Below are 27,267 nucleotides of genomic sequence, written 5' to 3' on the forward strand. Positions count from 1 at the left end.
TTGGACTCGATGATCTTGGAGGTCTCTTCCAGCCTGGTGATTCTGTGATTCTGCCCTGGAGTTCACCATCTCTGTGGCAGGCACAGAAGAGGGAGGTCAAGGAGAGGATGTCCCACAGAGCTGGGCCCTGTCTCCAGGACTGTGTGTCTGAAATCTGTCCCTCAATATTCCAGCCTCCAAACTCTCTGCTTTCCTGGCAGGGAGGGACTTGCCTCATGAGCAAGGAGAAATTGCATGGCCTTGTGTCACCTCAACGCCACAAAGCTCCAGTGATGCCCAAGGCTCCAAGCCCTGTTTGCAGCCTGGGGCCGAACCTCTCCAAAACTACTGGCAAGGTCTCCACCCACAGCTCCTGCACCTGCAGGGGAAAGGCTGTGTCCCCTCAGGGCTGCACCAGCTCCCAAAATCCCCACTGCGGCTCCTGGGATCACACCAGCTTCGGCTCAGGTGTCCCAAGGAGATTGTGGCTGCCTGGGAGGAGATGTGGAATCTCCTGGATCAGTGGTGGGGCTGCTCTCCATGGTGAACACCTGCATGTCTTGGCAAAGCGGGCCCTGCGGCCTGGCACAACCTTCTGCTGAATATTTTGGCTGGATCCACGGACTTGTGCGGCTTTTGTGGCACGGAAACTGCCTGTAATTTATGCTGAATACAGCCCCATATATTAAGCTGACAGTTCCAGAGCATTATAACATCATTTAGTCCTCTGAAAACAATTTCAAGCCACAGGGTAATTGTTTAATGATCAGTAGAAAAGTCCCACATTAAGCCCACAAATAAGGGAAAAAAAACACCTAAAAGATACCCCCAGCCTCCAGCAACTTGAAACCCAAGACCTGCCACACCTGTGACACACCAGTGGCTTGGAATTACAAAGGAAGTGCTGGCTCCTGGGAAAACTGCAGGGGGAGGTCCCAGCAGCCCAACCCAGGGATGAGGCTGGGTGCAAGTTGAGGAAGATGCATTTAGAGGTGAGATTTAGGAGTGAACAGCCTGGGTGGCTTCAGCTGTCTCAATCTCTCCCTTCCCCTTGTGCTATGAGGAGTATCCATGTGGCATTCACCCTGCCCCAGTGCCCAAAGTGCTCTTCAGCTTCCAGAAATCCAGAGAAAATGTTGTCAGTGTAGCAGCAGCCTAAGGATGCCCCAGGAAGCCAACAGGGATCCAGGTTTTTTCTCTCAGAGCCCTCTTGGATACATCTGGGGAGATGGCATTTTTCCCCAGGGGAAGATCCCAAGTTTCCTGAGGCAGTTTCCTGTGCAAGGAGAAGACTCAGGTGTATGGATAACCCATAGGGACTTGCTGGATATCCATCTATTTGGTGTGGGTATCTTTCTGCTGCTCTGGATCTCCTCCTTGCAAGATCTGGGTTAAATTTTGGGCCCCTCATGACTGAGGGGCTGGAATGCGTCCAGAGAAGGGAATGGAGCTGGGGAAGAGCCTGGAGCACTAGGAGGGAGCTGGGAAGGGGCTCAGCCTGGAGCAAAGGAGGCTCAGGGGGACCCTGTGGCTCTGCACAGCTCCTGACAGGAGGGGACAGCCGGGGGGGTCGGGCTCTGCTCCAGGAACAGGGACAGGAGGAGAGGGAACGGCCTCAGGCTGGGCCAGGGGAGGTTTAGACTGGATATTGGGAAAAATTTCTTCCTGAACTGTTGTCCAGCCCTGGCACAGCTGCCCAGGAGTCCCCTTCTCTGGAGGGATCTAAAAGCCTTGTGGATGTGGGGAATTGGGGACACAGGCTAGTGGTGGCTTTGGCGGTGCTGGGGGAATGGTGGGAATTGATCTTGAGGGTCTTTTCCAGCCTGAATGATTCTGAATTCCCCCCAGAGCTGTGCCCAAGCTCTGAGAATCCCGAGGGTGTCACCCCCAGCCCACGGCTCAGCCCCACCGTCCCTCCCTCCCTCCCTGCCTCCCGTGCTTTGCTCTCGTTCCCTTTTCCAGAGCCGGCTGCAGGTTGTGCTGTCCCTGCTCTGCTTTTATCTGCGCTGGTAGCAGCCATCCCCGCCACGCAGGATTTATTTACACTGAAGGGGAAGTGGGAGGCTGTAATTGGGATGGGATTTGGAGAGGTCAGGAGGAGCCCGTGCGGGAAAAGCGCAAATGAGGGAGGGCTGGGAGTTTGCTCAGTCATTAGGCACAGATCATTCCAGCTTCCACTCACTGCCATTAGCTGGGGGTAAACGTGCTGTCCAGGGACATGTGTGTATACATTAATGGGGTTTTTTAAACAGACCATCAGTAACGAGCTGTTAATGTTTTCCAAGTGCTCCTTCAATGCCGTGCTCTGATTTCCTTCGACTGCGCGGCGTGTTCGGGGCTTTCGGATCTCCCGGTGCCTGTTCAGGAGTGCGGATCCTTCTCAAGCACCGGGTCCGTGCTCACCTCGGATCTCCTGGGCTCTGTCCCTGCTCACCTCGGATCTCCTGGGGTCTGTCCCTGTGCAGGGGTGCGGATCCTTCCCAAGCACCGGGTCCTTACTCCCCTCGGATCTCCCGGTGCCTGTGCAGGGGTGCGGATCCCTTCCCGTGCTCCGGGTCCGTGCTCACCTCGGATCTCCCGGTGCCTGTGCAGGGGTGCGGATCCCTTCCCGTGCTCCGGGTCCGTGCTCACCTCGGATCTCCTGGGCTCTGTCCCTGCTCCCCTCGGCCCCCCGAGCTCTGTCCCTGCTCCCCTCGCCCCCCCGGGCTCCGTCCCCGCCTGTCCCGGGTGCCCCCGGCACCGCCACAAACCCCAGCTCGGTGTCACACACGCGGGATGGCCGCGCTGGTGTCACCGCTGTGAGCTCAGCCAGGAGGAAGGTGCAGGATGAAAATCCAAGGAATCGCCTTTCCAGGAACCCCGGTTAGGTCACAAGCCGAGAGCCCGCGGCTGGTGGCCTCAGGCGCCCTCAGGAAAACAAGAGCGGGGTCAGTGCAGCCCCTCCGCTCCCACCCCCGGCTCGTCCCCCTGGGAGCCGCCCGAAGAACCGCACCGGTGATGGGATCAGTAATTGAGGAAACTGATGCAAACGTGATGTCCCAAAAGGTTGTGTGGGAAGCAGATTTGGGAGGGATGCTCAGATAAGTGGAATTTTTGCTGTTGTGCCTTTCTCGAGCGACGTCGTCAGACCCGAGGGTTTCCTGTTTGTTTATTCAGCGCTCACTGCTGTGTTACACACGCAGGGAATCACAAACCCCATCGTTCTGGGGACAGGTGAGGTGCAAACCAAGGCTGCGCTTTGGGCTGGGGCATTTTGGCTGGTGCTGAGCATCTCGTCTTGTGACTGTTCTCACGCATCAGCGGAGGGAGCACAAACACACCCTGCAAACATCTGGAAGGAAGATGCCTCAGCTGTGCTGAGCAGCACCAACAACAACAACAACACGGAGCAGCCCCAGAGCTGCTCTGCTCCGGGCCAGGTAGCAGAGGGGCCCCTCTGGGTGGCTCTGGGGCAGAAGGCAGATGTGGAAGTGGCTTTGTACCACCCCTGCTCTGGGTGTGGAGTGTCTGCAGTGAAGCTGGGGAGCCCGAGTGGACGGTGCTGTAGGAAACCAGCCGGGCTCCAGCGTGTCATCCCATCTGTTCCCCCCGGGGAGGCTTGGATCCAACTGTTCTCCCCAGCCAGCCCACCACACGGCCTCCTCTCGCTGCAAAAATGTGCTCAGATGACTTAACTTGATGACTTTGCTGAGTTGAACGGTGTCCAGTGGCTCAGGCACGTGTTTGGAGAGGGAAGATCTTTCCAGAGGAAGCTGTTTGCCCATGGAACCCAAACACCTTCCCTTTGCTGATGGGGCACAGGAAAGCCTGAGTGCCCTGTGCAGGGTACCCACGGCTCCATTCCTGCAGAGCTGGGCAAGGGCAGCAGCATCCAGCAATTCAGCTCTGTCCCACAGCAGTGGGGAGCTGTGGCAGGTCAAGAGGGGCTTGCAGGAAATCCCTGCAGGGGCTGCACAGGGCTGCTCTTGCTTGGCTGTCACTCGGTGATGCCACCAGGGCTGGGCTCAGGGAATCTGGGAATTCTTCCCTTTCCCAGCAGTGAGGATTCCCCTGTCCCTCCCTGGTGATGCTTGCTAGGACAAGAGGCAATGGTTCTAAATTGAAAATGGATTCAGGCTGGATATAAGGAAGAAAATGTTTAGGATGAGGGTGGGGAGGCCCTGGCACAGGGTGCCAAGGAAGCTGTGGCTGCCCCTGGATCCCTGGCAGTGTCCAAGGCCAGGCTGGAAGGAGCTTGGAGCAGCCTGGAACAGTGGAAGATGTCCCTGCCCATGGCAGGGGGTGGAAAAATCTGTCCTTTAAATGTCCCTTCCAACCCCAACCACCCCATGAGCCTGTTGTTTGTCTGAGGAAATAAGGAATGGATGGGCTGGCTCAGTGTCCTGGGACTGGGAAGGATGAAATCCTTTAGGATCTGAAAATATGTAACTACAAATGCTGTTCCAGCCTCACGTAATTGCTGTGAGCTCCGTGGGATTGTGGACAAGGATATTGTTTCACCTATGCTCACGTGGGGCCCAAAAATCACAGTTTAACAGATTGAATTACGGTTTTGGTATCTATTATTTTTTTCCAGTAGAAGACGGGATTTGGTCAAAGAAAAAGGACAAAATCCTCATTTCTTCATCTCCTGAAATTCAAGGAAGCCTGATTTGTTTCAGTGCAAAATTTAAAAATGGCATTTTCTGAAACAGACCTTCTGAAATTTATTTTAACTTTATTATTTTTCATTTTATTTTATTAGTTTGGTTTCACTTTGGTTTCATCACACTGTTGATTCTGATATAGAAATTACCCCAAACTTTTCATTTTACATTCATTAAATGTAAATAAATGATTCATATTTATCTCTTAATTTTAATGAAATATCTAAACAGGTGTCATGATATTAGAGATGACCAATGGCTAAAATTCTGAATTTTATTCAACACCACCTGATTGTCTGAGCTTCTTTTAAATAGTCAGCAACTGCAAAACTGTGACAAGACTCCAGGTAAGAACAGACAGTTCAGTTGCTCTTTTTGGCATTTTCTTCTGATCAAAGCTTTAAGCCTGCTTATTAAAAAAACAAATTTAAACATGGCGGGTTTTTTCCATCTTCTTTTTTTATTTTTCTGTGTCTTGCCATAGGTGCTACTTTTTAAGAACGGAAGTAATTACATACAGCATAAAATAGTAACAGCACCAACAACAATGACAAGAAATTAATACTACTTCTACTACTAACAATAATAATATCCCCCACAACTGCAGCACTAAAGAACTCATTATTTTTACTTCTGGCATAGTCTTACCTAAACTATTTTATTCTGGGAACATATTTGTATGTTTGTATTTATTATCTTTATTTATATTGCTATTGTAAATGCATAATATAGATGTATTTATTTACATTATATATTTGTTTTTATATTGTGCTGATTTTTTAACCTAATTTGTTTTACCTAATACCCACCCATGGGTCCCAGCAGCAGTGCAGGTTTCCCAATCACTGCATTGCAGTCAAGCTCTGCTGAAGGATCATCCTGGACAATCCCAGCTCTTTCCATCTTGTCGTTCCACCAGGTCTATGTGTTGGAAAGAGAGGGAAAAAAAGGAATAAAAAGATCCCATCATGACACCCTGATGTTGTTTTATCTCACGGGGAGGTTGAATGAGGCCTTGTAACTTCTGGGAGATTTATGGGTCTGGAATTCTGCTCAGCTCTTGCTGGGTGATGTTTCTGTGGTGTGGAGGGTGTGAAAGCACCTTGGGAGGTGAGGAAGCTTCAGAGGGTGTGTGTGATCTCCAGGGGCAAATGAAAAACCCCACGTCCCACAGGAGAGGGGTTTGTCCGTGGGGTTGACAGGGGAGCCAAATGTCCCCACCTGGCCAAAATAAAATCCCTGGAGTGACACTCCTGTGCTGCATCACACAAACAGTGCTGGGGACACTTCGTGTTCCAGGCTGCCCCTGATTCTCCAGGGTCCTCGCCCTCAGAAGGTTGGGAATTAGTGACTCCCAGACCTCCTTCCAAGCAGGAGGTGCTGGAACAGCCTCGTGCTTCCCTCCTTCCCACAGGCTCCTTTGGGAGGGGCTGCTGCTCGGGGTCCAGGTTCCTTCAGGGTGGAAAGGCAGGACAGGGACAAGGTGGGACAATCCAGAGCCACCCTGGGGCCTGGGGAGGCACCGTGGGATGCAGCTGGCTCAGAAAATGCCTCTTTGTCCCTGTGCCATCAGGGTGAGCTCACTGCCAGCCGGGCATGGACCCCATGGCTCAGCTGCACTGTCACTGGGGGCATTGGAGCTGTCATTTACCCAACCCAGGCCAGGGGATGCCCTTTAATATTTAATGCCAAAACCATCCCTGTAAGAGAATGGATGCTGTGTTGAGCCCTGACCCCTTTGCTGTATATTTGCAGCACTAATTTAACCAGCCTAACCTAACCACAAGCCTGCAGCACTCATCAAATTTAAGAATTGAGTCTTCCAGTTACTTCTTAACTTTGCACTTTTCTAAATCCCTTTTTTCTTTGCCTTTTTTTTCCACCTTAGATTTGTGCAGCTCTGCCTAAGAGGGAGGCAATGCCAGCTGCCTCACAGTGTGCACAGGAAGGTGCTCATCATTCCTGCCAAACTTTTCCTTGGTTCTCCCGTGCCTTCCACTGCACCCAGCTGCTGCCTTGGATTTGGTGCCTCGCAAGGTCAGAGAGTTCTCTTTTGCAACACGGTGGAATTGGCATTCCAGTAAATATTTGTGAAACAGGGTGACTCTGTTTGAGCAGTGGGGCGAGGAGAGCCAGCAGAAGGGTGTGAGGATGCCAGAGCGAGCCCTGCTAGATGTGGGTTCAGGCAGAAACCTCACCTGCTGTGAGGGAACTCAGTGCTCTGCCCAGCCCTGCCTGAAATAACCCGTGTGCCTGCTGACCACAGAGACTGACAAGTGGCACAATCACATTTGTGTTTAGGCAACAGCTGTTCCAAAACCCCACGGTGAAAAGTCCTGCTGAACCCTTTCCTGAGGCTCTGCATCCCTGGGGGCTCTGTGTGCTGGTGCAGAGCATCCCTGCAGTGCTCATGGTTCTGCTCCTGCCTGGGGGCTGTGGATGGGCAGTGCCCACCCTGTGCCAGGTGTGTGGTGCCCTGCCCACCCTAAAGGGCTGCACGGTTTGTGTTGGTCTGGAGCAGCTGGGGATGCCCTGGGGACTGGATTGAAGGAGCTGCATCCATGAATCCACTGTGACAGCGAGGGAACAGCTGGAGCTGTGCCAGGGCAGGTTTAGGTTGGATATCAGGGAAAGGTTCCTCTTCCAGACAGTGTTGGGCACTGCCCAGGCTCCCCAGGGAATGGTGACATTCCCAAGGCTGCCAGAGCTCCAGGAGGGTTTGGACAGTGCTGCCAGGGATGGCAGGGTGGGATTGTTATGTCTGTGCAGGGAGAGGGGCTGGATGATCCCTGTGGGTCCCTCCAGCTCGGGGTATTCTGTGAAAAAAGCTGAGGGTCTGTAACACCGAGAGGAAGCTGTTGGTTGTGTTTTTATAAAAGCTTTAAAGAGCTGTAGGATTTTGTGGAGCACAGCGCTCTGCAGTCCCTGTGATCCTGCTTGCAGCAGCTGAGAGCCAGTGATGATGTTTTCACCTCATTCAGAGGAGCTGTTCCCGGGGGAGGCACTGCCAAGCCTTGCCTGAGGGCTCTGACATCTCAGCTCCCAGTTGCCTCTTCTACCTCCAAACACCTTCAGACCTCCCCAGCCATCATTCTCTCATTCCTAAATTCTTGATAAATGGACTCTTTCAACCAAGCAATTCCCAAGCACTCCCCTGCAAGCCAAGACAATTATAGATGTAAATGTAATATGCACCAGGTTTGGCACCCCTGAGAAATCCAGAGGTGCAGGTTTTTGTGTTGTGTTTTTTGTTGTTGTGTTTGTTTGGTTTTTGTTTGTTTTTTTTTTTTTCTTCTTCTTCTTCTTTTTTTTTTTTTTTTCCTGGTCTTTAAAAAAACCCTCCAGATGTTTCCCCATGATGTCTTGGTGGAGCTTCAGTGAGTGGAGACGTGCCTTTCTCTGAGGAAAGCAGCGAGTTTCTGGTTTGGCTGGTTACCCCAGGACTTCACACCTTGTTTGTGAGATGCTGCTGGAGGCACTTGGTTTGGGGCTGGGTGAGGTTATTAGAAATGCCTGAAATACATATTTGAGTAGATGCATAGCCAGGAGCAGGAGATGAGATAAGCCCTAAGGTTTTGCATAACACAGGTGAAACCTTTGTTGCCTGGAAGATGGGAATGCCACTGCAAACCTGGCGAGATGGAGAACAACAAAACCTCGGAGCTGATCCCTTTTGTATTTTTGTCTTATGAACTTTGAATTGAACTTCTGCACCGGATCTGATCTGGATGAAATATCATATCTGGGGCCGATCCTTATCTCTTAAACCTTTCCTTTGTCTCTCTGATTCTTTGGGCTTTACCCTCTTGTTTTGTTGTGAGTGGCCCAGGGCTTTGATCTCGCGCTGAGCCCCGGCGGGCAGCGCAGCCTTTGCTTTGGTGTGACACACACAGGGACATCGGGGGCTGCAGAGACAAGAGGTTTCTTCTTCTGTGGCAAAGTCCAGAGGCAAACGGGGTAACTTCAGAATTCACTGTCTCCCCTTACATGATGGGAAACTGGAAATTCACACGGGTATTTCCCCAGTAAAGAAAATGCACCTGTGGGAACTCGCTTGTTGTATATCTGTTTCCAATTTTATTTACAATCCCTTTTATTTTTATAAAGAGTCCGAGCAATTTAAGCTTACCTATCCTTTAATATAAAATAATTGAAACCAAAGCTCTTAAATGCTTTATAATGTCTTTTTCTCTGCTTTTTACAGTCACGAGAGGAGGTTTTTATTCTTCCAAAGTATCTAGGCTGCTAAGCTTGAATTATACTTTACCTTTTTGGGAAATTCCTTTACTAGAAACCAACAGCTGGTCTTAATCTAATCCGATGATACCTGCTGATCTATACAGTAAGAGCAAAGTGAGGCCAACTGTGTTGGAAAGCATCAGGGGCTAAGCTGAAATATTCATTCATTGTTTTGAACTTTTTTTTTTTTAAGGAATGATGTAGAGAGACACTTCAGCCTTACTCCCCACGTTTTCCATTAGTGGTAATTTAAAACTTTGAAAAATGTACAGTAACTTGCCTAGGTCAGCTGAGTATCAGCATGTAGCTTTTCATTCACATTTTTCATTTAATCCGGTGGCTTTGAATTCCTTGCCTTGTAAGTTCCTATATATGAAGATTAGAAACTGCTCCTGGCTATGGAGAATTACATGCTTTTAGATGAAATTTAATCCCTTGTAAAAGGTTTTGTTCGTGGTGATCTTTCCTGTTCACAGCACTGGGCTGCCTGGCTGAGAGCAGATGACACAGGTGAAGATATCAGCAGACAACAGACAAAAATATAAAAAGAATAAAAATGAAATAATCGCAGCCTGCATTTAGGATTAAATCTTTATCAGAGGGTTTGGCGATCTGGCAGCTTGGAGATCTCTGCCTTTGGTTCCAGGAAAGCAGCCCAGCAAAGCAAAAGTCTGCAAAACCTATTGAGAATAAATTGGATGCATCCGCATCGTCTGTGTTTCGACAGAGTTTGAAGTGGGAAGTCTTGGCTTGGGAAGGGTTTGGTGTGTGATCCAAGCACACCCCATCCCACGGTCTGGCTGGGGCTTCTGTCTTCCTAGCAGGATCAAGACCTTTCCCCAGACTTCACCCCCTGAGAACTTTCCTTGGAGGGAAGAGCCAGGGCTCGTCTCCTGCTCAGAGGCCGCTGAGAGTTTCTTCTCCGAGCAATTTGTTATTTACACACGTCAGGATGAAGAATTCCCCAGCAGGGGCTGGGCATGAACGGGGAATCACCTCAGTGTTGATTTGCCAGGAGCTCCTCAGACTATCCAGAAAAACAAAGGAGAAGCAGAGATGGAAGTTTCTGGAGTTCTGTGTCCAGCTCTGGGGCTCCCAACATCCAGAAGGACGTGGAGCTGCCGGAGAGAGTCCAGAGAGTCCATGGAGATGCTCCAAGGGCTGGATCCAGGCTGGGAGGGCTGGGGGTGCTCACCTGGAGAGGAGAAGGCTCCAGGGAGACCTCAGAGCCCCTGGCAGGGCCTGAAGGGGCTCCAGGAGAGCTGGAGAGGGACTGGGGACAAGGGCTGGAGGGACAGGACACAGGGAATGGCTCCCAGTGCCAGAGGGCAGGGATGGATGGGAGACTGGGAACTGGGAATTCCTGCCTGGGAGGGTGGGCAGGCCCTGGCACAGGGTGCCCAGAGAAGCTGTGGCTGTCCCTGGATCCCTGGCAGTGTCCAAGGCCAGGTTGGACAGGGCTTGGAGCAGCCTGGGACAGTGGAAGGTGTCTCTGCCATGGCAGGGGTGGGACTGGATGATCTCTAAGATTCTTTCCAACCCAAACCATTCTCTGATTGAAAAGCTCTGCTCAGTGTGAGTTCTTTCGGCCTGGGAATTTATTACAGTCCGAGAAGAAACTAACTTTCCCCTTCTTCTAAACTCTGTATCCAACCATGCCATTCCAGCCTGACATGAAAATGAACCCTGCAAAATCCAGCTGCTTCCCTGGCGCCGTGGCTCTGCCTCAGCCACCTGTGAAATCAGGTGACAGGATCCCATGAGGGACCCCGGAGCATCTCTGGCACATGCCAGGAGAGCAGGTGTGGAGAAAATATCTTTGAAAGCTTATTGATATTATTATTATTATTATTGGGGTTTTTGTTTTTTGGGGTTTTGTTTTGTTTGGTTTGGTTTGCTTGGTTGGTTGGGTTTTTTTGTTTTGTTTTGGTTTGGTTTGGTTTTTTTTGTCTTATGGCATGTGGATTTAGAGGGTGGCTGTGTGTTCGTGGAGGTATCACTGGGACCTCTTGAATCCTCCAGTGGAGAACAAGGAGAAAAAGCCAGGTGACTTAGGTGACAAATTGAATAGATTAAATCACAAATATTTCAGTGGATTCTGGCTGCTGGTGAATGGCAGGCTCCTGGCTGGGATGTGCATACAACCTTGATGGAGAAAAATTGGTGAGCCCTGCTATTTTCTGGCAATTTTTAGTAAAAATAAGGACAGAGCTGTTCATTTCAAGTCGCTCTCCTGGCTCCAGCAGAGTTAAGAGCAGCTGGAGCCAAACAAAATTCAGAAAATTTCACTTCTGAATAAAGCATGTGAGCCTGGCCCAGAAGTGGGCTGCTCTCTTCCTTTTATGAATCAGTCTCCAAGATATGCTCACATTCCTGAGGAACAAGCCTGGAATAACACGGCTGGCTTTGGGTGCAACACTCTGATTGTGAGGAAGCAACAGTCTCCCGTGTATGAATAGCTTTTATGTTGCAATAGGTCAGAGCTATAGCATCCAGTGAAAAATGGCTTTTTAATGTGCTTTACGGGCTGTCAGGGCAGGATGAATGTAAACCACGGACCTGGCTGCGTCAGAATGATATTTTATTTTTTTGCTTTATCACCCAGACACAATGAATCTCAGATCAATTAGTTTTGCTTTGAAGTTTGCTCTTGATCCAGATCTTCAATAAAAAGGAAGTTTCCAAATCACTGGTCTGTGAACACTGTTTGTGATTAATTACCCTCTTATAATCTGAGGAATTCTGGTCGTCGCTGTATTTTGAATACCTCAGACTGCACGGGGAGTTTTATTTTGGCTGGTATATTTGGAAACTGCTAATAAACACCTACTTCCTGTTTTTCTTGCTACTGTGTATAACAAATTGTTAAAAAAAACTTGCTTTCCCATTTCAGCCTGCTGCCTGTTAGACCAGACCTGAATTGTATATGGGTTAATCAGCACCCTGTATCATTTCCCAGCGAATTTTCTCTGGATGTTGTCTCTGGCTGTAACAAAAAAAAAATGAGTAACTTGAAGAGATCTTACACGAAGCCTCTGCCAGAGACAAATAACGACTGATCCGGTTTTAAATCCGAGAGGAAGCCTTCTGCAAAGCTTCCTAAAATAACAGCGTGCCTTCCTGTGGCTGCCTGGGTGAACTGGGGATGGTCATGGATGTGGAGGCTTCGGGGGGCGATGCCGAGCCGTGCCCGTGGTGGGAACATCTGTCTGGGCAGAGATTCCGAGGCCAACACTCCATGGAGGATGTTTGTTTAGACAGGATGAATGCTTTTGTGAAATCTAATATTAGGCTCTATCTAGGTATGTCCGCTTGGCACCGGCCTCCGCGCTCTGTGCGCGAACAAACGTTAATTAGCAGGGAGAGAAAAAAAAAAAAACAAAACAATAATTCTCGGCTTTGTGGCCGGAGTAACGCGGCGTGACGGCGGGAATGGATTGGTTCAGCTGCTGGAAGGTCCTGTGGCTGTTGCCTGGTGCGAGTGTTATCAGTGTTTGTGTGCTGCTCCGGGGTTTGTTTGCTGGCCGTGCCCGCACGGAGCGGGTGACTCACGGCAGAGCCCGAGCCTCCAGCACGTCCAAGTTCCCTAAATCCATCGCCTTCGTGGCACTGGCGGTAACAAACACTCTCAGAAATTTCCCTGAAATGGTGTGTTGAGGTTGTTTTGAAGCCCAAGCCTTTGTTTTCACAGTCTGTGCAGCTTTTAACCTTTTATATTTCCAGTACTCTTCTCTCCCAACTCTCTCTCTGGGGTAGTTGGCTCTGGGGGATCAGCTCAGGGTTTGGGTTTGGCAGGGTGGAGGGAAGGGTGGATTTGCAAAGTGATGGTGGTTTCAGAGCGTGTTTCAGGTGGTTTCAGCAGCAGTGTGTGACTCACCTGGAGAGGACACTCTCTCTCCAGGTTTTGGTCCTGGTTCCTGCTGATGGGGTCTGGCGCATCCCTCTGGCTGCTGGTGTGCAGAGACCTGTGGGCTTCACCTCAGCTGGGGGCACTGGGTCTGTCCAGCCTTGAGAAGAGAAAAGAAAGAGGAGACTGAGGGGAGGCCTCATGGCAGTCCACAGCTTCCTCCTGGAGGGAAGAGGAGGAGCAGAGTTTGATCTCTTCTCTCTGGTGACCTGGACTGTCAGGGGAGGTCGAGGCTGGGTATTAGGGACAGCTTCTTCCCCCAGAGGGTGCTCGGGCACTGCCCAGGCTCCCCAGAGAAGTGGTCACAGCCACAGCCTGACAGAGCTCCAGGAGTGTTTGAATAAAGCTCTCAGGCACAGGGAGTGACTCCTGGGGATGTCCTTTGCAGGGCCAGGAGCTGGACTTGATGATCCTTGTGGGTCCCTTCCAGCTCAGCTCACTCTGAGATTCTGTGATTCCTCCAAGTTCCCTTTGCTGCAGGAGGAGGAAACCTCTCCCCAAGCCAAGCGTGGTTTGCTCATCTCTGTTTGGCCCTCAGGTGTCCCTGTGGTGGTACCAGACCTTCAGGCTCACCAAACTATCAAAGCAAAGCACAGCCCTGAGGATTGAGGCCAATGCTGGGGTTCAAACCACCTCCAAATCCTGGTTTCTGGTGGATTTGGGTCCTCAGTGCTCAAGATCTCCACAGCCCCAGGCTGCTTCTGCTCTGGTGACACTGGGGTGCTGTGACAGCACAGACTTCAGTGGTACCAGCTGCCTGGCCAGGTGCCATGGTCAGGACAGCTCAAATCATCTCTGTTCCTCTGCTTCCTCATTTTCAAAACTCCAGTACCTCTTCCACATCCAAGCTTTTGTCAGTCCTCCTGCTTGTTCCTTTATCAGTTGCTTATTTGGAAGCATCTTTAAAGATGTCATTTGTAAATGACAGAGGCTGAAGGGTCACTGTGGAGTAAAAAAGCTCCAGGTGTGTGGGAGTGGAAGGTTCTCCCTGCCTCCCCAAAGGCTGGAACATCTCATGGCTGCTTCACCCAGCCAAATATCAGTGACCTGCATCTGCCAGGGGAGGAGTTCCAGCCTGGTGGCACTGCCACTTCCCCCTCTGCCACTTCTCACAGGAATAGCCACTGCCAGGTCCCTGCACAGCATCCTCTTGTCAGCTGCCTGCAGCCACAAGCCTTTAAAAGCAACAAAAAAGGAGAGAGAACAGGGAGGAGGTGGAAACACTCATGACCAAGGGCTGGAAAATCCACCTGTAATTTTGGGCCATCTCAGCGTGATCCCTCGGGTTCAGCACCTTCAAACATGACTCAAACATCACTGCCTGAGTCACCTTGAAATGGGGCAGGATGTGGGAAGTAAAACCAGCAGAGATCACGGAAACCTCTGAGTCAAACAGGTCTCCAGCAGCACTGGGGGGGAGTTTGGGATGGAGGAGGACCCTGGGGTGCAGAACCTCTCCAGTGGAAATGTCCTGGAGGGGCTGTGGATGCTGCAGGAAAATGGGGCACCCTTCCCTTTGCTCAGGTGGCCAGCAGGTAGCTGCAGGTGGCCACCCAGTACCTCCAGCAGCATCAGAAGTGCTGAGCTTTGCCAAAACATCCCTTTTTTTTTGTGCCAAAAAATATCCTTTTGGCTGTGCTGGCAGTTTTCCTCTTGACTTGCAGCACATTCAGCGGGCCAGGGCAGTCTACAGCTGTGCTGCCCCCTCTCCCACGCACCCTTCCGAGGCACAGCTCACCTTAACAGGCACTGTTTGCTTTCCACCTCCCCTGGTTTTGTTATATTTAGCCTATTTTTTGGCTGAGCTGCCCCCGTGTTGGGGCTGGCTGCTGCTCTCTCCTGGGAGCTGGCTCAGGGTTTTACGCCCTGCCCAGGTGGGTGGGAGCTGCCCAGATGTGCCAGCCTGGGTTTGGGCAGGGGAAAGGAGAAGGCAGTGGGTGGAAGATGCCTGTCCTTCCTGCCAGCTCCCCTGTGGTGAGCTCAGATCATCCTGGGACCGTCAAAAAAGCAGTTTTGTCCTCAGGTTCCAGGTCTGAAGTGTTCGAGATGCAGTCCCAGTGGATGGAAATGAAATCCCCCAAGGAAGGAGACTTTTTAATTAATTCTGCTGGGCACAGGGAGGTTAAATGAGCTGCCTGCAGTCGAACAGAGCTCTGGACCAGGGATCTTGCTGCTAGCCCCAGATTTCTGTATCACAACTCCATTCCCATCACTTTTTGTCACTGTAAAAGCCCACGGGATCAGGGACAGGCTGCCCACAGCACTGGGCATCACAGAGAGCTTTGCAGCAATTGCAGCTCAGTCCTGACCCTGTGGTTTCTTTCTGCCTCTCCAGAAGGATGCGATTAATTCCTCACTGGGGGAACAAAGCACCTCGCTCGAGTATGCTGAACTGTATTAATGCCCACAAAATTATAAAGGAAAAGAGAAAAGAGGAGGTAATCTGAAGAATGTTTGACCGTGAGCCCATTCGTGTTTTGAAATGACACAATGTGTGTGTTTTATGATAGCTGCAACCACTTTGCGTGGAGATAAGAGATTTAACATAATGTTTTTTTTCTTCGCCGTCATTTAGGAAAAAAAAAAAGCCAACATACCATTGCTAAAAAACATAAACAAAGTGGCCTTTTATATCTCTTACTTAAAACTCGGACTGTTCCAAATGTGTTTTTACTGAATGGCTGGTGGGTTTGGTTTTTTCTTTTTAAGTAGCAGAAACGTTGGTCAATTTTAAAACAGCTCCCTGCAGCTTCCCAGGTAAATAAATTAGAAGTTAGAGCTGGTTTAGTAGCCACTTCCTGCCATGAAGGCCAAACAGGATTCGTTCCCTGTTTTCTCTGTCACGCAAGGAGCGGGCAGGGAGCACACAGGTTATGACTAGGAGAGTGTTTCAACCTCCTCTCCATTTAATTAGTCATATAATTAACACTTTCTAAAAGGAGGTAATTTTTTCCAAGCCCTTGTAAACTCCTAACCACTTCATTGAGCTGTTGCTACCTTCAAAAAGGCTGCTGCAGAAAATGCTGGTGTTTCCCACCCTTGGACACTTTTCTCCCAACCACAACACAGGGATTGCACAGTTGTGGACAAAATCTGTACCAAAAAAAGCCAATTTATTCACCGTGTCTCTCCTAAGGCTGTGGTTGCCTTATAACAGGTGAAAGACATAAACTTTGAGAAATAAATAGAAAAAATAATGAGGTAAAACTGATCTTAAGGTAGCAGGGAGGAAAATATGAGAATTCTGGAAAACCTGATGTGAAAAATGACTACTTGTGAGACTTCTTGTTGGCACACAGGCAGGGGATGTCCCTGCAGCTGTAACTACACCCCCTCCCTCCCTCAGGGCTCAGACCCAGGGGCTGGGGGCTGGCCAGGATCAGCCTGGATGGGGCAGCCCCTCCTGGCAGGGTGAGAAGCAGCTGGGTGGGACGTGGGGTGAGATGTGATGTCCCCACTTGCTGGGAGAGAAGCCATCCCCAGGCCATGGGCCCCATCCCTGGGGTGATCCAGGCCTGTAGAAAGTGCTTCACTCCCCAAATTCCTATTTTTTGTAACCTGGATGGTTTCACCAGGCTGGGTGAAGTGATCTAGGGGGAAAAGGCTCAGCATGAGCAGGAAGATCTTACCCCAGCTCCCTGGCTCTGCTGGTGGACAAAAGCCATAAGTGAGCTACACTTGAGCTCAAGTGCCCACAAAATCCCCTAAACCCAAGGCACCATTTTCCCCCTGGGAACTCTCTCAGGTCCAAAATCAGGGAATAATTGTCCCCCAGCTGCTGGTGGGGAATAACCTGAATCATTCCTTCCGCATCCCAAAATTGCCGGTGTGAGAGGCAAAGCCAGGAGAGCTTCTCTTCTCTGCCAGCAGAAGGACGAGGTCCCTTCAGGGACAGGGAGGGCAGGGAGCAGGAGCGTGGCCGTGGGGAGGGTCTGGCTCTGATCAAAGCCTGGCAGTGCTCGGGGTCCTGTCCCTGTTTACATTGCCCGGCAGCGCAGGGGCTCGCGTGGCGTTTCCGAACCTGGTTCCTGCTTCCATCTGCCCGGGAAGTGTCGCTGCCCCTGGAGTGGGGGAGGATGGGGAAGGGCAGCCAGCCCCTTCCCAGTGCTGCTGGGCACAGAGGAGGGATGGGCTCCCCTCGTGGGTCCAGCCCCGTGGAGTGTGGCCGCTCTGCAGGGCAGATGTGCTGTCCTGGCAAAGGGAGACGCTCACATCAGACTGATGGGAAACTCCCTCCCCGTGGAGTTCTTGGCTCTTCTGCTGTCTGACTCCAGAGTGGTGGAGTCACAATAGGAATGCTTCTGTTCAGAGGGTATTCTCTGTGAATTCTCAGAGTTTTCCTTTTTTCTTCTTCACAGAATCATAAAATCCTAGGATGGTTAAGGTAAGGGACCTTAAAGATCCACTCACCTGCCATGGGCAGAGACACCTTCTATAAACCAGATTGTTCCAAGCCCCATCCAACCTCTCCCTGAACCCTTCCAGGGACCCAGGGCCAGCCACAGCTTCTCTGGGCACCCTGTGCCAGGGTCTCACCTCCCTCACAGGGAAGAATTTCTCCCAATATCCCGTCTAACCCTGTCTTCTGGCAGTGGGAAGGCATTCCCCCTTGTCCTGTCACTACAGGCCCTTGTCCAAAATCCCTCTCAATGTACCCTTCAGGTACTGAAGGGCCACAAAAAGAACTTTCTTTGGTCCTGGCTGAACAATCTCAATTCCCTGAGCTTTTCCTCGTACCAGAGCTGTTCATCCCTCTGATCATCCTTGTGGCCTCCTCTGGACTCACTTCTCCACTGTGTACAGGAGAGTCGGGTGATTGTGGCACTGGGAGGCTGCTGAGCACCAGGGCCTCTGTCCATGGACATTTGCTGAGTTTTTGGACACTCCAGGACACCACCAGCACCTAAGAGCAGCCTGTGGGATATGAATTCCACCAGCACTGTCCCAAAGCACCTGCAGGTCCTTAGGAGGAGAAAGAAGTTGCAGTGTTTTCTTCTCTGGTCAGGAGTTTTGGGGAGTTACAACAAAGCACAGAGCTGGATCTGCTAGTGGTGGGGCAGTCTGGTCTCATGGAGATGAAAGAAAGTTGTCCATCCTGTGGGGATCCAGGGAATGGTGTGGGATTATGTGGGCTCTGGAGTGGTGGGGAAAGGGGTGCAAGAGGGGTCTTGGGGCTGTTCTGGTGCAGCTTGAGAGTGTCCAGCAGGAGTTTTGCAGGAGCACACCTCTGCCCCTGTTTGGTGCTTTTTGACACTTGTTTTACTCTTTTTGCTGGAAGTTATTTTGTGTTATTCTGGTTCTAGAAGAACTCCAAGCCTCTGTAAAAGACCAGTTTGGAATATTATGATGGGAAGTGATCCCTTGGTCACTCATCTCAGGGTGAAAATTAAGTAATGTTATGTGGTTAAACTCTCTCCACTTCAATTTTAGAGGGAAAAACTATGGCCTGCCATGGTGGCTGGTTGGTCTCGTGTCCTGAATTTTCTGGGTGTAGGTGACTCCCTCATTAGTGGGTGACAGACTGCCTCAGGGCAGGGCAGAATGTCCCTGCACATCCCTAGGAGGGGAATCTGCCACTGCTTCTCACTCCTGAAAACTGTCACCTTTACTTGGCAGGACGTCATCCGTCGAATTTCCTCGCACTCCTTGGAATGTGCTAAGTAATCAAAAGGAGCAGCTGACAAAATAAATGAGGAAAGTGTGTTTTTTATGGAGACATGGCCCAAAGGGCAGGACGGGCCGTTTGGGATGTGCAGCTCCTGCCCTTCAGGAGTGTTGGTGTTCAGGTCCATGGGGCAGAAAGGGTCACTCCCAGCCCCTGTGCACCCACGATGATCCCTCTGTCCTTGGCTTTGCTCGGTGCTATCTGTCTGCTTTCCTAATTAGCCATAGTCCTGCTCCCTCTCCTCGCAGACTTGATGCAAAATAAATGACCTAAGAATTCCCCCCAGAGCACGGCTCATTTGAGATGGACCAAACACCAGGAAACACATGAGAAGGGCTGGTCAGAGCCCCTCGTGGGGTGAGCTAAATGATCTACCAGCCCCTTTCCCTTCACAGGGTGAAGGGATCTGGGTCACACACCAAAGGTTCCCTGGCTCACACCCTACAGCCCTGCAGGTCTGAGTGTGGTCGGGCTCGCTCCGAGTCCACACACCCTTCCCAGTTATTCCACAGTCCTCATGAACATATGGCTCTAGCAGTTGTCAAAAACTGTTGGACAGAGGCTTTGTGGTCAGCTTGATCTGTCCCATCTGGTCATCTGATCTCTTTGTTCTCTGGACTCCCATCCCTCCACTCGCTGTGGAGATAATTTGAGTAATGCTTCCCTTGTTTTTCTCGTTTTGCTGTGTCGTTATTTTCCCTGCTAGGAAGTGCAATCTTCTCCTCCTTGGCTTCGGGGATAAAAATGGTATGGCTTGACCCTGGCTGCCTGGAGAGATTTGTTTAGTCTTTTCCTGTGTTGCAGAGCACAGAGTGTGTGCAGCACAGCAAACCTGTCCAAGTTCAGCTGGACAGTTTGCGTTGGGGATGCCAGAAGAGATGAGAAACATCATGCTCTGACCTGGGGATTTTGATTTTCACCCAGGTGAGGTGTGGTGGTGGCTCTGTACCTTCATTTCTTCAAACCACTCTTAGCTATGGGCATCTTGGAGCTGCACTCTTCGTTCTTGATGTGTCCAGCACCTTGCACTGACTGGAGAAGGGATGAGGAGTCCCTGGGGGTCATGTCCATTGCAATTCCTCTCTCCTTTTTATCAGGCCTCTGTTATTCCTGGCCCAGCTTTGGCTGAACCCCTGTGAACTTCCCCTCCATCCCCGTGCTCTTCCCCGCCAGCGCCTTTGCCGCCGTGAACTTCCCGTGCCCGACCCCAGAGTGTCTCCGAGAGGTGTGATCCAAGCCGTGGCAGCAGTGGCTGCAGCCACAGGAAGGAGGTGGCTGACCCACCCCTGGCTCCATCCCAGCCTTCCTAATCAGGGGAGGAATGTCCCTGGATGAGCCTGTGGCCACTCGGCTCTGCTGTGCGGGTGCTTCCTCCGTGAGCCATCTGTGCGGGTCACGCCGGGCAAAGCACACGCCGTGCCCTCGTGGATCAGCACGTTCTGCTCCACTGGCACCAGCTGGGAGGAGGAAGAGGAGGGTGATACACAGAGTGTAAGGAAGGGTGCAAGGAGGGTCAGCCACTGCTGTTCCTACTTTGCTGGACGGAAATGGGATTCTTCTGGGAAGGGCAACTCCTGCGTCTGTGCTGAGGGTGTTTTGGGGTGTTTTGGGGTGTCCACCATGCCAGCCAGGGCTTGTTTCTTGGTTTGGATGTGGAGATTTGTGGTCAGATGGCAGCTCTCCTCTGCTCTCCTCTGCTTGGTGTTGCATGATCAATAAGGAGGCAAGACCTGACCCTGCAAACAGGGGTGTCTCATGAAGACACACAGGACAAGCAGGAATGGCCTGGTGACTGTGAGGGTGGGGAGGTCCTGGCACAGAGAAGTTGGGGCTGCCCCGGGATCCCTGGAAGTGTCCAAGGCCAGGCTGGACAGGTCTTGGAGCAGCCTGGGATATTGGAAGGTGTCCCTGCCCATGGCAGGGGGTGGAATGAGATGGGATTTAAGGTCCAAACCCAAACCATTCTGTGATTTTGTGATCTCCTTTCTCACTGAGATCCCCACCCCAGCTCCCACAGCTGTGTGGAGAAGGCTCAGATGGATGTTCCTGAGTGGTGTGGCAGCAAAGGCTCTCCTCAATGGTCACAAACCCCCTCAGGGGGGTTCAGCCCCTTGTCGTGGTGGGCCTTGCTGCTGTGCCTGGAGGGTCCAGCACAGTGCCCATGAGTGGCTCGGGGCTCCCTGCAAACCTGGGGGCAGGTTCTGGTGCCAAAGCCAGCTGCCCTCCCAAAGCCAGCGGCGCGGCCGGTGGGACTCCAGGCTGGAATAAGGCAAACAGGATTTAACCTTTGCTACGGCGTGTCCCAGCCAAGAGCTATTGTTAACAAGCTTGGCCCCCGTCCATCTGGCCTGGGTGGCTCGAAGAGCAGAGAGTAAATAATCTGACATTCGAAAGAAGTTAATATTTACAAACCTGGGGGCCTGCTCCTGCTGCCATTGTTGTTGGGGAAAAGGGCTTCACCTTCGGAGGAGCACGGCCCTGCCACAGAAAGGATTGCAAAGCAGAGCAGCTAAAAATCCTGTAAGCAGATTTGACACCCTGCCCTGCAAATACAATGGCAGGTACTGTTAGAGCAGGGCCTGGAAAAAAGCCCCACCGAAAATATCCCCTTTACACCTCCATGCAGGTCTGTGGAATGCCATTTCTTTATTTGCCTTAGTATTTTCCCCTAATAATTTAAGTTGACACCTCCATGGTGGCATTTCTTAAATATGAAAAAAAAAAAAAAATTAAAAAGTGGCTCCCATACTTTTCCTCTTCTTGAGTGGACTTTTACCCTCCGCTTATATTCCATGATCTTTCCAGTGCTTCCACTCCCACAAAGACAGGGGCACGTGCTCTCCTGTGAGCATCCAACAATCCTATTCACTCCATGAATGCTTGAACGCTTCCAGTTCAGTATGGATGTAGGTTTGGCAGCCCTGGGGCCTGGGCTCACAAGAAGGAACTTCATTGATGGACCCAGCCAATGCCTGAGGATAACTCTGAGCTAGCACGGAAGTCGGAGCTGGAAAAGACCGGCAGGTTCTTCCAGCCTGTCTCCCTGCCAGTGCAGTGCTCTCCATTATTCCTCATCACAAAGGAGATCCAGTTCCCTGGATATTTGGTTTAGCTTGGACACATCTGCTAAGGTCTGCAGATTTCAGTCCAAAAACGAGAATTATTTATTCAGTTACATTTTCAAGAATTTTGGGAACTTTCTGCCAGAGTGTCCTTTGTTTTTATTTCCTGTGCTTCCAAGATGTCTATTTAAGCAATTCTGCATGCACCTGTAATGCAGAGCCCTGCATATTTATTTTAAGGAAGAAGGTGCAGGGGATGAATGTCTCATTAGCACTGTTTTAATCACTTAATTTTGGGAGGCAGCTGCCAAGCTCTGAGCCGGAGCATTGTGAGCAAGATTTTCAGGGGATTTTATTTCTCCTAGAGTGTTCTTGGCAGGGATAGGTTGCAAGAATTGGTAGCTGAGCGGGGAGTGGAATTATAATCCAAAAATTGTCCACTGGAATGTCCAGGTAACCACAGGCACAGATAGCAGAGCTGTTTCCACATGCAGACACAGCAAATTTCAGCTACTTCTGCGAGCATGATGTTCCAAAGAGGCCACACAAAAAGCATCCTAATGCTGTTTTTATACACATGAAGGGGGTTGGCTCAAGGGAAACCCAGGACAGGAATTTGTGGCATCAAAAATGGTGCCTCTATGCTGAGATAGATATCTTTTATTATATATATTATATATTATCATATATAATATATAGTAGATAATATATAAAATGTAACATGTATTAGGTAGTATATTATAGATATCATTATAATATATCTATATTATATTTATCTATTATAATTATAATTAAAATCTATCTGAACCAAAATATAATTATATTTATAACCATCGCTTAGAAACCTCTTTAAAACTTTTTACTTGAGGTTTTAGAGCAGAGTTCCAGATACCACTAAATTAATATTGCTGCTGTGCCTCTTGGGTGGTGTTAGCAGGGTTAATGGATGAACTATAACCTTTAAATTAGGTACAGGTGCAAAAGCAGATTTGATAAGCGCCACCCACATGAGGTGGAAAGTGAAGGTGAAAAGCAAAAATAATAATGCACTGAGTGTGTTGCTTTGCCTCTGCCAGAGCAGGGAGGGGAAGGCAGGGAGGACAGGGAAGGGCTGATGGCACCGAGCCAGTTGTATCCAAACCTGCTCCAACAAGATGAAGCCTGAGCAAGGAATTATCAGCTGGGGACAGCCAAGACCTGCAGGCAGCTTCTGGCTAGAATTTGTGTCCTGACTGACCAAATACTAAGGGAGTCTCCACAGATGTAAGAATTATTTAGGTCTTGTTTCCAGAAGTTTTGAAGGCATCCATCTCTGTGTAGCCGAGTCACTGGTTGGTTTTTGGGAGACATAACTGGTATTTTAGGTAAGAACAAAATGAAGTTCAGGATTCCAGGGTATCTCTGGGAAAAGTAGATACAGAGTTCATCTTGTTGTACTGTAAACTATTGATTACTCTTTGAGTGAGCTGACAAATAAAACATTATTTATGGGACATGAAATCTGTATTTATTAGCTGTTTATGCCTGTGAAGAAAAAAACACCCAAAGAAAGTAACAACTTTGCAGGTGCCCTGCAATGGCGTTGGCACATGGAATCAGCTTTATTCTTCTTTTATTCTTCTCTCCTTTGCTCATCCTCCCTTTTATTTGATATATCTTTAATCCATCCTGGGAAGGAGAAAGTGGAGCTGCACACACTTGATCAAAGAGCATGAAAATGCAGTCCACAAAAAAATAAGCAGCTGGAAGAAATGGTGGAAAGCCCTTGCTAGAGCAGCCTATACTGTGTCCAAGCTGTGTAATGGGTGTCCCTTAAAATTAAAATTAAAAGTAGTGGTTGACCCAAGAGCCAGGAAATGCATTTCCAATGGCAGCCACTTCTGCATTTGCATGATTTGGTGCAACCATTTCAGAGCGAGGTGTTTCAGCTCCCCGGGGTGCTCTTGCACTGTCTCCTTTTTTGTGCTGGATTCTGAGTCAAGACACAAATTCTCCTTTGCAGGGCAGATGTTCCCCAAAAATGCTGTGTGGAAGGGATTGATGAGTGCAGACCTTTCCCATTCTGCACTTTCTGGGGTACCTCTCTGGTGATCTTTTGAGGGTGTCAATGCCCCTGTGTCCCTGGCACTGCTCCCATGCCCAGGGAAAAGCACTAATTTGTGTTTTTCCTTCCTCAGGGGTTTGGTAGAGGCAACAGACAGAGCTGTTCATGTGCCATAACTTCTCTGCCTGCTGCCAGCATGGTCATGGATGTGCAAAGGCCATTGCAGGAAGATGGTGGAGGGGCTAATTACAAGAAATGATACCTCCCCTTTCTAGATCTCTCCTGAAAACCCCTCCAAGGTATTATTATTTATTTTATTTTATTTTATTTTATTTTATTTTATTTTATTTTATTTTATTTTATTTTATTTTATTTTATTTTATTTTATTTTATTTTATTTTATTTTATTTTATTTTATTTTATGTTATTTTATATTTTATTTTATTTTATTTTATTTTATTCATTGTGTTTAATTTCATTTTATTGTATTTCATTTTTTTTATATTTTATATTTTATATTTTATATTTTATATCTTATATTTTATATTTTATATTTTATATTTTATATCTTATATTTTATATTTCATATTTTATATTTTATATCTTATATCTTATCATAATGGCTGCAGAAACAAAGACTGAGGAATCAGCCCTAAGAGCAATGACATCTCCATGGGCACTGTAATGGGACTGTAGCTATGATGGTCTCCAGAATGAAGCAAAGCAAAGTTAGGGAGAGGTGATATGTAGAAAAAATTCCATATTTTTTCAAATAGGTGTTAAAAAACCAGCTGAGGTTTGAGAAGACAAACCTTTCCTTGTCACCTATATGTGTGATTATGTGCTTTGCCATCTAAATGTGCAAACACCATAATGCTTTTAAATTTTACCAAAATAATTCTAAGTCTTATCTGAGGCAACTGCATTTGAAAGCAGTGAAAATGTTAATGCTAACAACATTTTTTTTTTGTTCTCTAAATTCCAATCCTTAATTTAATATAATACACTGCTGTTTTAAGGGGATATTAATATTCCTTTCAAAGTGTTTGGGACTTTTACATAATTTAAAAAATATTTGCAGCTGTTTTGAATGTATCTGCAAGTACTGATAGACAAAAGGCATGGATATCCATAAGAACATTGTCATAATACATTCCATATTAACGTAAGCAAAAAAGAATGTTTGCTCAGGAATACCAAAAAAGGTGATTGGAAGACCCACTTCTGTGGCCTTAACATCTTCCTGCTAAACAAGTTACACTCATTTTTTTTTCTGCATTCTTAATTGGTTACTTGCATCTGCCTTTTAGAATTAGCAGCTTTTTTGCATTTGGATCATCCATAGAGCTGAGCTTGGGCCATTTGTTTTAGATTTCCAGAAATGATTTATTTCTACTGTAATGGGATGGAATCATACAGTGTTTCCCATTTGTTTTCAGCCTTAGTTCAGAGTGTAGCTTAAGCTCTCAGAGTATATCTGGGAGTGCTGATTCCACTCTCATGTCCAAGGACCACAAATCTTTTCTTCCACACTGTTTGCACTTTTCTCTCACTGCATAAAAATTGAGGTCCCAGGGTCAATATTACATTAGGGGGAAAAGATTATCTCGGAGGCTGAAAAATTTTGCTCCTGGCTAAACCACTAAAGGATGGGGTGTGAATGTGTGTTGTGGTAATGAACAGGGCAAAAAATCATCTCAAATAAATTTCTTTTTCCCTCCGTGCCCTGCATTACATTAGAACTCCTGACAGAGGATGGGATCTTCCTTAGGCTGTGTGCTGGGTGCAGGCACAGCATTGGAACCTCCCTGGAAGGGGATATCCACTAAAGTTAATTTATTTTCCTTCTTTTGGAGTCACTGGGGTGCTCCATATCTGTAGAAGATAGCAGTCTTTTCTTATAATAACTGACAATTGTGGAAACCTAAAAAAAAGAGGGTAGATGAGACCTCATGGAGCTGTCTTGTCAACCCGTCTTCCCACAGTAGGATTGGCTATAAAAAGAGACTTCTGCTGCTTTTCATCTCCTTTTCTTTCAGCCTTTACATTAAAAACAAACAAACAAACAAACAAAAACCCCACAGCAGCAGACCAACAACGAGTAATAGAGGGGGAAAAGGGAAGCAACAATTTTTATGACATACCCAAGGGTTGCTTGTGGCTGTGTTTGAGGGCAATTCTGTGTCCACGGTGCTTTATGGCCATTTTTGATCAGTTGTTGCACAGATCCGGGCTTGTAATGAATGGACTGTCCCCTCTCACCGTGATAATGGAACATGAGAGTATAAAAACTTTGAAGTGCAGGAGGCAGCTGAAAAGAAAACAATAAACTATGTATATGAGACTGGCTTGTTGCTTGGTGATTAAGAGATGAAGACCCCGTAGGTCAGCTCCCTATAGGTACAAACAGATGTTTGCACTGTTTCACAGCTGCTAAATATGATATAAATCCAAAGAATTTCTCATGTTTTTATAAAGTTAAAAAAAAAAAAATACCCAGACAGCAAATTTTTGGTCATTCAGATACTCTTACCAAATGACATCTGGTTTCTGTACTGCTTATTTAAGCAATCCTTAAAAAAATGTTTGCCAAGGGGAATAACTCAAACCTTTTAGTTCTTCACCATATATAACTGTACAGTTTAGATTACAATGTAGCATGCAGAGTTTATTATAAGCAATGCAGTTCTTCATTTCTTAGCTAGCGAGTATTACTTTAAAGAAAATAGGATAAATATTATGTAATTAGTTCAGGGAAATTCATGTATAGTTACATTTCAGAGTACCCGAGTTTCAGATCCAAACGATGACAAAGAAAATGAATTGTTTCCATATGTTAGGAGATAGCCCCAGTTATGAGCAGAGAGCTGAGGCATAAAAATGCAACAGGGCTCCCATTAAATGGCAAGACACAGTGAGTGGAGAATTGGGATGTGAAAGTGCTCTGAAGGCACCAGAGCTGCTGTTGGGACCAAAGGAGAAGGAGAAATGGGTGGTTTCAACAGCAGGAGATCCTCAGGTCTTGCCCTCTGACCTGCTGATGCCTAATGAGATGTGAATTTTTTCACACACCCCTATTTGAAGATTTGTGAGGTGTCTCTGTGGTCTCTGAGGTCTCAGAAAGGGTGGTGGTGTCCACACTGGTGCCACTCCTTCAAGGCACTTGCCAACGAGCCTGCCTCTCCTACCTGGCCACCTACAAGCACAGAGCATATATGGGAACTTAATACCCTCAAGACCCCGATCCCTCTGCCAAAATTGGTTGAAATTGGCTAATGGGCCCCAAAGTTATTTTCTTTGGGACTGAGAGGGGACAGACGGACTCACTCTTAAGGGAACATAATTGCCTGCATCTCGTGTCTGTTGGAAGCCAAGCTAAAAATCTCAGTATTAAGCTTATCATATAAATTATATATTGCATGTATTTTGCAGAGGAAGATTTATGGCCTTCAATATCTAAGCATTTTATGCTTTTGAAGTAATGTATACTTTGATCCAACAAATACTTACACTTTCAAGTTGCCCAGTGGACTGAGGGTTCAATAAAGCTGCTTATTTTGAGAAAGATAAATCCCAAAGAGCTGAAGGACCATAGCTAGGCTGTGATCTATGTGTGTTCTTTGTGGTCCTCTCTGCCATTTGCTGATTCAAAGGATTAAGGCCAGAAAGGGTGTATTGCTCATTAGGACATTTGAGTGCTGCATATTGACTCAGTGACTCCCACC

General features: G+C 48.4%; 1 long non-coding RNA gene across 3 annotated transcripts in view; it reads left to right on the plus strand.

Annotated features, from left to right (window-relative positions):
- The first annotated feature begins 11,818 nt into the window (after positions 1 to 11,818).
- Positions 11,819 to 27,267, plus strand: part of LOC134551719 (uncharacterized) — a 40,885-nt gene continuing 25,436 nt past the window's right edge. The window contains exons 1-2 of one of the 3 annotated variants that reach the window (XR_010080667.1): positions 11,819 to 12,512; positions 23,676 to 23,841. This is a non-coding gene — a long non-coding RNA (uncharacterized LOC134551719). The remainder of the gene's footprint in view (positions 12,513 to 23,675; positions 23,842 to 27,267) is intronic. The other 2 variants (XR_010080669.1, XR_010080668.1) reach the window with 2 other exon arrangements.

This window comes from Prinia subflava, chromosome 5, assembly GCF_021018805.1.
Source record: "Prinia subflava isolate CZ2003 ecotype Zambia chromosome 5, Cam_Psub_1.2, whole genome shotgun sequence".
Classification (NCBI taxonomy): domain Eukaryota; kingdom Metazoa; phylum Chordata; class Aves; order Passeriformes; family Cisticolidae; genus Prinia; species Prinia subflava.